An 8,654-nucleotide genomic window follows, 5' to 3' on the forward strand; every position below is an offset into this window, starting at 1 on the left:
TGTGGTAAGCTCTTTCTCACTTGGCTAACCTTGAATGACGCCTCAGATGAGAAGAAAGTGCTATTTTCACCTCGCTTGTGGGCCAGAAGTGGCTTCGCTTTGAGCTGTGTGTGTGTGTGTGTGTGTGTGTGTGTGTGTGTGTGTGTGTGTGTGTGTGTGTGTGTGTGTGTGTGTGTGTGTGTGTGTGTGTGTGTGTACTTATTTTAATCTGAGGGATTTGCATCACGCTCCCTTTGCTGGTCTCAAAACAAGCCTTATGGAGCAAAAACAGCAACATGGTTATGAAATAAAAAAAATAGGCTTGGATAAAGAGTTAAATCAAATTTACAATCTGGTGACTGCTCCGACACACACAAGCAAAGTACTTACCACCAGTATGTAAGTACTGCATTACCAAAAACCTTCTGCTCGTATTAGTGGTGGTATCCCAATGCAGAAAATACTTATCTCCAATGTTTTTTTATTGTAATGACCTAGTAAAAACATATTAAACTATCAGCCAATTCATTTACAGAAGATATTTCAAATGTGAAAAATGTTTGGGGTGGGTTTTGGGTACCAGCAATTTAATAGTATACATTTGCTGCTATTTTTTGTCTTTTATGAGAAGAAATGTAATATATCAGTATCTGAACATCGGGGGCAGAAAAAGTACAATTTTTACATAATCTTCTTAATATTTTATCTATTTATCAAAAATGAATAATATAAGATTATTAGACAATGACAACAAGTTGTTGGTTGCAGGCATACAACTGAGATGTTTTTCTTAAATCTGAAACACGTTCCAGTTTGACTTTTCAGTTTGTTGTGAGGCTCATGAGGTCTTGGGTGGAGATTTATTTTTGTAATGTCCTCTTCTGCATGTACCTCTGGGTGCATCAAAAGGAAATGAACCCTAATTGGAGTGAAGGGATTGGGTGAGCCTTGCATGAAATTGCCCTCGGTGTCCCATTGTTGAGTGTGGGTCCCTCCGCCGCTGCGCCCCAGCAGCCGGCCTGTTGACTTCAGACAGTGCTCACTCAACTATGAAGCCTGTGGTGTTGTAAAAGTTGAGCGAGGGAGTGTTTGTGTGAGGAAAATAATGTATAGCTTCCGGCCTCTGGGAGTGACAGGAAAATAGATAACGGGGACATTTATTGGACTATTTGTTTTTCTTCTGAGCAAGTGCAAATGTTAGCTCTGAAGAGAGAAAGTGAAAGGAGAGCGGGAAGGAATAATGAATATAGGGTGAGGGGGTGTTGTGTGTGGGGCGGAGCGAGGAGGGCAAGTGGGGTTTTAGGGGTGTGTGTGTATGTTTTTGATTGTGTATTTGAGTAAAATGGGGGGAGGTGAGTGTTTAGGATTTTGGATTGGACTGTAATCCTTTAGTCCTGGATAAGAATAACCATGCGCAATCTGGGTTAAACAATATGACAGGGACACACACACACAACATATTGTTTTGCTCACATACTTGGTGGTGAGTGTTAAGAGTGGTTTTGGCTGTGGTTACCTCATCATGGCAAAATGGCCTCGGCAGAAGGTGGCTGTTTTACTGCAAGAGAAGGTTGGTTCCTGTTTGTTAAGTATAGTTATTTTTGTGCATCTGGTGTTTGTGTTTGTGTGTGAGAGAGACAAATATGTTTTGGTGTTTCATGCATATTCATTAGAAGGTTATGGTGTGTTTGTGGGACTCTGCAGTGCAAGTCATTATTCAGGAGTTATTTGCCTTTGCAGAAACCTAACAGTATTGTAAAATGCATTGTCATTGTAAGAGCATTCTCTAGTTTAAAGGGAATATACACATTATTTCTGCAACACACTTCCTCCTCCTCTTCTTCTGGTGGATACCATGTGGCAGATGGCACACATTCAGACCGGTTGTCATAACTGAACAGCTGACTTCTGGTATGTTTGCGCTTGTGATCCCCAATTTGTAATGTATCCAAATACGAGAACACGTAAAATGCTTAATTTGATGGCATTAATATGATAAGATAAGATGGAGCTTTATTAATTCCCGTGGGGAAATTCAGTTGTTCAAACTGGGTAAGGGTAAGGGTGAAAAAACTGGATAGCACAAATTCATGCAGATTAATAAAATCAAAAATAAGATCAAAGATCCAAAATAAAAATAATCATAATAATAATAATGAGAAACTATGAAATAAGAAATGAATACAAAAAAAATAAAAATGAGCATATATACATATTGGGTCTTATAAACTATGAATTAAAAATGAAAATGGACATATATACAAATTGGGTCATATATACATATTACATATTATATATATTAACATGGGTGTGTGAATGTATGTCCAGGGATGATGTTACTCAGAGTGCTGTCACACCTCCCACACCAGATATGTTCATTTAAGTCATCACATTAGACTTGTCCAGATGCGATCAAGCTTAGACAGCCATAAATCAATGTAAAGTCGAGAAAAGCATTGCAGACCATGATTTAAAGTTATAGTTAACCCCAAACTGATCTTTCATAAATCGTTTACTCACAACATGCAACCTTGAACTCTTGAAATATCTTACATAATTTGAGTAAATGGGGGCCGTGTTCAACAAAAGCCAAACTATATCAAAACATTGGTTTACAACTCTCACACACGATTCTGAGTATAATCCAAGTCTTATTTCTCAAGTTGTAAAGTCTCAAGCTTGCAAGAGCACTATTTGTACTGATATGCACTTTGGACAAATCATTTCCCATATCCTTCCTCCTGTCATGCCTTCCTGCATTCACTGTCTGCTCCAGGTGTGATGGGGGACGCCTGGAGATCCTCTTTAATTGTTATTCCATTCTTCTTAACATACTTACTATAGCATTAGCATACTTTGCCAAACAGCTATACTGAAGACACAATGATGCGATGCATTTAGAGATAATCCTCACATCACATACAGATTAACTGCAGCCAGACAAGCTGCATAAAATCAATTTTCAGGCCAAGTGTGAATGATAATAACCATCAAAGATGACATTGAGTGGAAAGCGGGCAGACAACTGTAACCTTAACTGCAAAAAAAGAAGCCGTACCACTGTTAGGTAACGTGGAGAAAAACAACATGAGGGAGAGCCAAAACCTCTTCTCCCTGTTGTCATTTGGTCGAGCTGCCAGCCTGGCTATACTCAGCGTCTGCCAACCCCGGCGTATGGCAAACACACACTCACATACACACACAGTCTCAGGCATGTACACACTAAGTATGTCTGGTTCAGGGGTGTTGGAATCTGGCAGGCGGCTCACATTGTCTGAATGTCACATCTTTATGTATGAATGCGGTGTATTTACACACACAGGCATGGCTACACTCGCAAATGCAGATTTGCAAATATATAAAGACACACACACACACACACACACACACACACACAGACAGAGCTACACATGCATGCACAATCACAAACAGGCGCTCAGAGAGGCAGCAGCTGTCTTCTACTGCCTGCATCNGTGTGCCTTTGGCAGTCTCAGACACAGACAGAGCTACACATGCATGCACAATCACAAACAGGCGCTCAGAGAGGCAGCAGCTGTCTTCTACTGCCTGCATCCACAAACAACTTGACATTCAAATCAAACATTCAAGTCTTTTGATTGATATGTATTTCAGGATAGTTTTTCCTTACTTGAAAATAAATACACTGCCAAACAGCTGCAGTCTTTTTTTCTGTTTATCCAGGCTTTGGAGAGCAGCTTGATTTTTTGTATTTCCCATTAGAAACAAAAAACGGTATAAAAAAAAGTGTATTTGCTCATTTATCTTCAATTAGTAAGCAGTTAGCCTAGGTTATAGCTTGTAGCTCTGCTGGATATATAGTGCACAATATAAAACACATAAAATGCACAATACTTTAAATATTTGTATGTTTTCAAGTGGCAGTTTCATTATAAATTGACGCTTAAGATTTGAAGCCTTAAGCTACTAAGTGCAACGGGAAGAAGAGAGTGAGTGGGAGCTAAAGTCTGAGAAAAATGCAGGGCTATTTTCACATTCAAGTGCTTAAGTGCTCACTGCTCTGAAGGTCTTTTGAATATCCAGCTTTTTTAAATGGTGTTTTGTCAGAATATCTGGTGTTTTTCAGATACATTTGAAAGCCTTCTATATACTGGCTGTGAAAGCAGAAAAACAGCCCATTCTGAAACGAAGAGCTCAGTGTCATTTCATACCGAAATCCAAAGCTGTTCAAAGTTACTGCTGCGTCTTAATGGTTGGACGCTTTTTGAGCAATTCAGGCTCATTCACAAGAAGCTCAAATTGTGACTAAACCACTGCAATGTTTTTTTGAGGTTTTGATGTCTGGCTGAACAGCAATGTTTGCACTAACAGGGAGAGGGACTGCTAACAAAATGTGCATCTTCATTAGAATCATGCGTTTGTTTGATACAGTGCGCGTTCCTATAGCTATAGACAAACATATTTGAGTCTTTTGTTTTCTATTTAAATGTTATTTACCTATAATTTTCCATTACATTTTTGTATATATTATTATATATATTAACTTGCATGGTCTTTGTGTCTGTGTTTTTTGCAGTATGACCCAGAGAATTCAGGCTTCATCAGTACAGAGCGCTTCAGAGACCTGTTGGCGACCCACGGCTCTGAGCTTGACCCCCACAAACTGGAAGTCCTATTGGCCCTCGCCGATGGCAACGCCGACGGAAAGATCTGCTACCAAGACTTTGTGAACCTGGTAAGATGTTTGAACCTTTTATAGGCTTCCTGACATCAGTGTTCAGAGGAAATCAATGGTTTATTGGTACCTCTTACTGTACAACATGTAATAACCTCTATGTTTGGATTTAAGGGGGGACCCTTATCAAAAAGGTTTCATTTTGATAAGGTGATGAAACATCTAATGGAAAAGCCACAAGTCCTTAGATCAACTGCAATATGACATATACATAAATATTCCTCTATTGCTTTAGCCAATAGAGGAATATGTATGCATATATAACATTACATATTCCTTTAATTGCTAAACCCTAACTTCATAGGCGTTTCACAAAGATTCAGTCAAGATTTTATTTCCTTTACACACAAAACTAAAATAGTTATGGAAAATATATGATATGAAGTTAATGCTTATTATTTGCTCCATCATAGTGTCATAGTGTGTTAATGCTGGTTATCTGTGTTCATTTGCAGATAGGTAATATATATCCCTCACCTGTTGCCAAAGGCCATACCCAATGATATCTGAAATGTCGCATTCAACTTTAAGGTCTTTAAAGAATGTTACTGTGACCCATAAAAACACACCACGAAAACATCTACTCATTTTGCCTTGAAATGTTCTGAAAAGTATTACAATTAATAAATATAAACTTCCAGTGCTAAGAGCAATAACGTATTTCCCTGCTCTAAAGGCATTCGAATTGTTAAAGGGTATACTGACTTTTGAGAGACTGGAAACACAAAGTCTAGGATTTTGTTGACTCAGGAACTCATAGCCAAGAACTTATTTGTGACTTGCAAAGAAATGTTTGTTTCCAAAACATTATAGTCTATCTTTCACACATCAAGCCTTTTTTCCATGTTAACATCAAGCCCCAAAGGCAATATTCCAATATCACCTCAACAGTAAGGTGGAGAATCCTTCCAAAAGTAAACAAGTCTGTCGGGTGATAAATTCCCCTCTCAACGCTCACCTTGCCCCACTCTTAGTTTCACCTTCAAACTGCAGCATGCTGCTGTTTGTTCAAGGTCTCACTCAAGCATCTCCAGCTGTGCTCGCTGCCCCATAACCTTCTCATTTTCTGTTTTACGCTGTCTCGCTGCTCTTCCTCATGGGAGGCTTAACTACTGACCCGGGACAGTGTGGAGTGATCTCACAGTGGGAGTAGTGGGTGGTACACTACACAATAACTACTGGGTGGCAGTGGGTGTGTCCGTGCGTCTGCAGAGCCTGTAGGGAATTCATTGTTGTCTGAATGTGAGTTTGTCCATCTCTCCCTTTCCCTCTTGTTCCTCAGAGCGGTTTATTGTCTGATACAGTGGGTGAGGAATGAGGCCCGTAGGAAGCTTGGAAAAATGTCAAATGGATGTCTGCTGCTGGTTTCCAATTGGTACTTTAATGTCATGTGATAAGCTGTTGGTCACGCACGGCGTGCAAGTGGGACAGAGAGGAATGGGGTGTCAGCGTCTGTGTGTACATTCGCTTTTTACATAATCGCTATTGTGTACACCCCCCTCAAAAGATTATACATCAACAGAGGCAGATACAACAAAAGCTAAACACAGGGAGGGGGGGGGGTGTATTCATGATTATGGTAATAGGCTGTGCAATGAATGGGGTGTTGAAACAATTATTTTTGTTAGTTAGATTAATTGATTTTTTTTATCATTTATCAAACAAAATTGCCATTTGCTTTTTCAGATTATAATTGTGTTTACATACTGTAATTGTCAATATTTTGGATCTTAAACTTTTGGTTGGAAACATAAGTGACATCATTATAATAATAAATACTTTAAATAAATAGCAAAATAGTACGAAACTCTTTGCTTGCTTATATAAGTATAAACTGCCTTTTTTTTTTTTAAATGTCATGAGTTGCAGACCAAAGAAGTAATTCTAACACATTACCTTGGGTCCTTTTTTTACAGGTATATCTTTACTTTCTTGACATTTCCAGACCGAGCCAATATAATAGATGAGTCCTACATTGACTCAAATTAAAGGTTAAAGGCTAAACTGTACAACCAGCAAAAATATAACTGAAGTCTATGCACTAAAAGTAAGAGACTGTGTTTCAGGAGCCACTTATTCAAGGTTAAGTGTTCGGTCTTATCTACAAGGATTTCAGCCTTTTTCTGAATCCACACTTTTGTGAAAAAAGCTTGTTAATATGATATCAATAACTCAAGGTATGTCAATATGATATGATGAACCTTCGAAGGAGCAGGCATTAATGGTTTCTAAGATAAAGATCAACAGGGTCAAAGCATATCAGTACTTGAGCGAGAGTTATAATTATTTTAACAATCTAATTGTCAGTGCATGGTTTCTGTTGGTACATCTCTATCTCTCCAGCTCTGCTGCCTCTGCACCACAGCTCTTCCCTCAATGTGATTGTCAGTAATTGCGTGCTCACTGCTTCCTCACAGCGTTCAAATCACTGCTCACTCCCTGTCTTTACCTCCTCCCCCCTTCATCTTCTCTCACTCTTTACCTTCTCCCTCAGCCTCTCCTTCTCGTCTTCTTCCTTATCAATGCCTTCCTTCTTCTTCTTTCTGGCCATCCATCTTCTCCTATCTGACTCTTTCTCATAAACCACACTGCGGCTGTTCTGGGAAGAAGCTGGCTCAGTAATATGTTTATACTTCCTAAAATATCTACAAACAGCTTTGAACTGCTCAAATTTTACCTGTGGGATGAAATTGTGGAATGATTTAGACGCTGGTGTTTACAGATGCACTCATGTATATCCTGTGTGTATGCCTGATTGTGTTTTAGATACACTATGTCCACAATCCTCCTATATACAGAGTTGGGTAACCCTCCGCTTCGCGTCGGGCCGAGCCACGCCCCTTAGCTGTGATATAATGAGCATATACCACGGCTGCTTAATTATAAAGAAGGGAAACCTACGTTACGTCCAACAGAGACGCTTCCCATTCACTTTGAATGGGGTGACGTCACGCTTTGCCGAACTGCATTGTGGTTCCGTCGCGTCGATTTGCCTCCGTTGCTCGCTTCGAAAGTTGAGAAAAGTTCAACTTTTCAAGCTTCAACGGAAGCGTCAATCAAATCATATGCCAGTACAAACCCTAGCCAATCAAACCGTGTGCTTGTGTGTCCGGGGCGGGAGATTAATGTGATTGGTTGTTGGTCGCGCACCAGACACGCCTACCGTCACGCTTCAACGCGACGCTGCCGTGTGGACGTACCTAAGGCTACAGCAAACAATGATTTCATATTTAATTATTAGACAAAAGTTCCAAGTTTGTGGCAACAGGTTGAATGGTTTCTCATGTCAACTCTCTAATGAAGGCAGAAGATGCCAAATAATCTTTTTTTTAAACCCAGCTCAACTTTTATCACAAAATAATACACCAATGTCTGGGATGTCACTGTTTTTCACTGTACAGTGAGTGCTGTATTTTTTGCTGGATCAATTCCTTTAAATAGTTATTATACTGGAAACCCTTGATGCATTTCACTGTCTTAAATAAAATGAAACAAAAACATTTTATCAATCCCTCTTTCCTGGCCTTCTTACGTTCCCCCAACTCCCTTGTTTCTGTTCATCTCTATCTTTTCCTCTCTCTTTTTGTATGTCTCTTCCCTGTCCCTCTCCTCTGACTCTGCCTTCTATTGATAAAACAGTGAAATTGTCTATTGCTGGCCGAACCCCCATTTGTCCCCTTCACCTCTTTCCTTTCCCTCTCCTCTTGCCAGTGGGCAGACAGACAGAACGTCATTCTCTCTTTTGTGTCGTACAAAGACGAGAGGAATTGCAGTCACTTCACACGAAGAATTGACTGTCTTTATGGAGCTTGCCTGCCTGGGGGAAGTGTGTGTGTGTGTGTGTGTGTGTGTGTGTGTGTGTGTGTGTGTGTGTGTGTGTGTGTGTGTGTGTGTGTGTGTGTGTGTGTGTGTGTGTGTGTTTGAGATGTCTGTGTGTGTGTCTGTGTCTGTGGGTAAGAGA

The 8,654-nt window shown here is 39.9% G+C and overlaps 1 protein-coding gene across 1 annotated transcript in view; it reads left to right on the forward strand.

The window, feature by feature from the left end:
- Window positions 1-4,538: 4,538 nt before the first annotated feature.
- rhbdl3 (rhomboid, veinlet-like 3 (Drosophila)) overlaps window positions 4,539-8,654 on the forward strand; it is a 35,137-nt gene continuing 31,021 nt past the window's right edge. Inside the window, exon 1 of the mRNA XM_010774116.1 lies at window positions 4,539-4,693. The gene's annotated coding sequence lies outside the window, so the exon portion shown is untranslated. The remainder of the gene's footprint in view (window positions 4,694-8,654) is intronic.

This window comes from Notothenia coriiceps, unplaced genomic scaffold (genome assembly GCF_000735185.1).
Source record: "Notothenia coriiceps isolate Sejong01 unplaced genomic scaffold, NC01 NC01_scaffold00013590, whole genome shotgun sequence".
NCBI classification, from domain to species: Eukaryota; Metazoa; Chordata; class Actinopteri; order Perciformes; family Nototheniidae; genus Notothenia; species Notothenia coriiceps.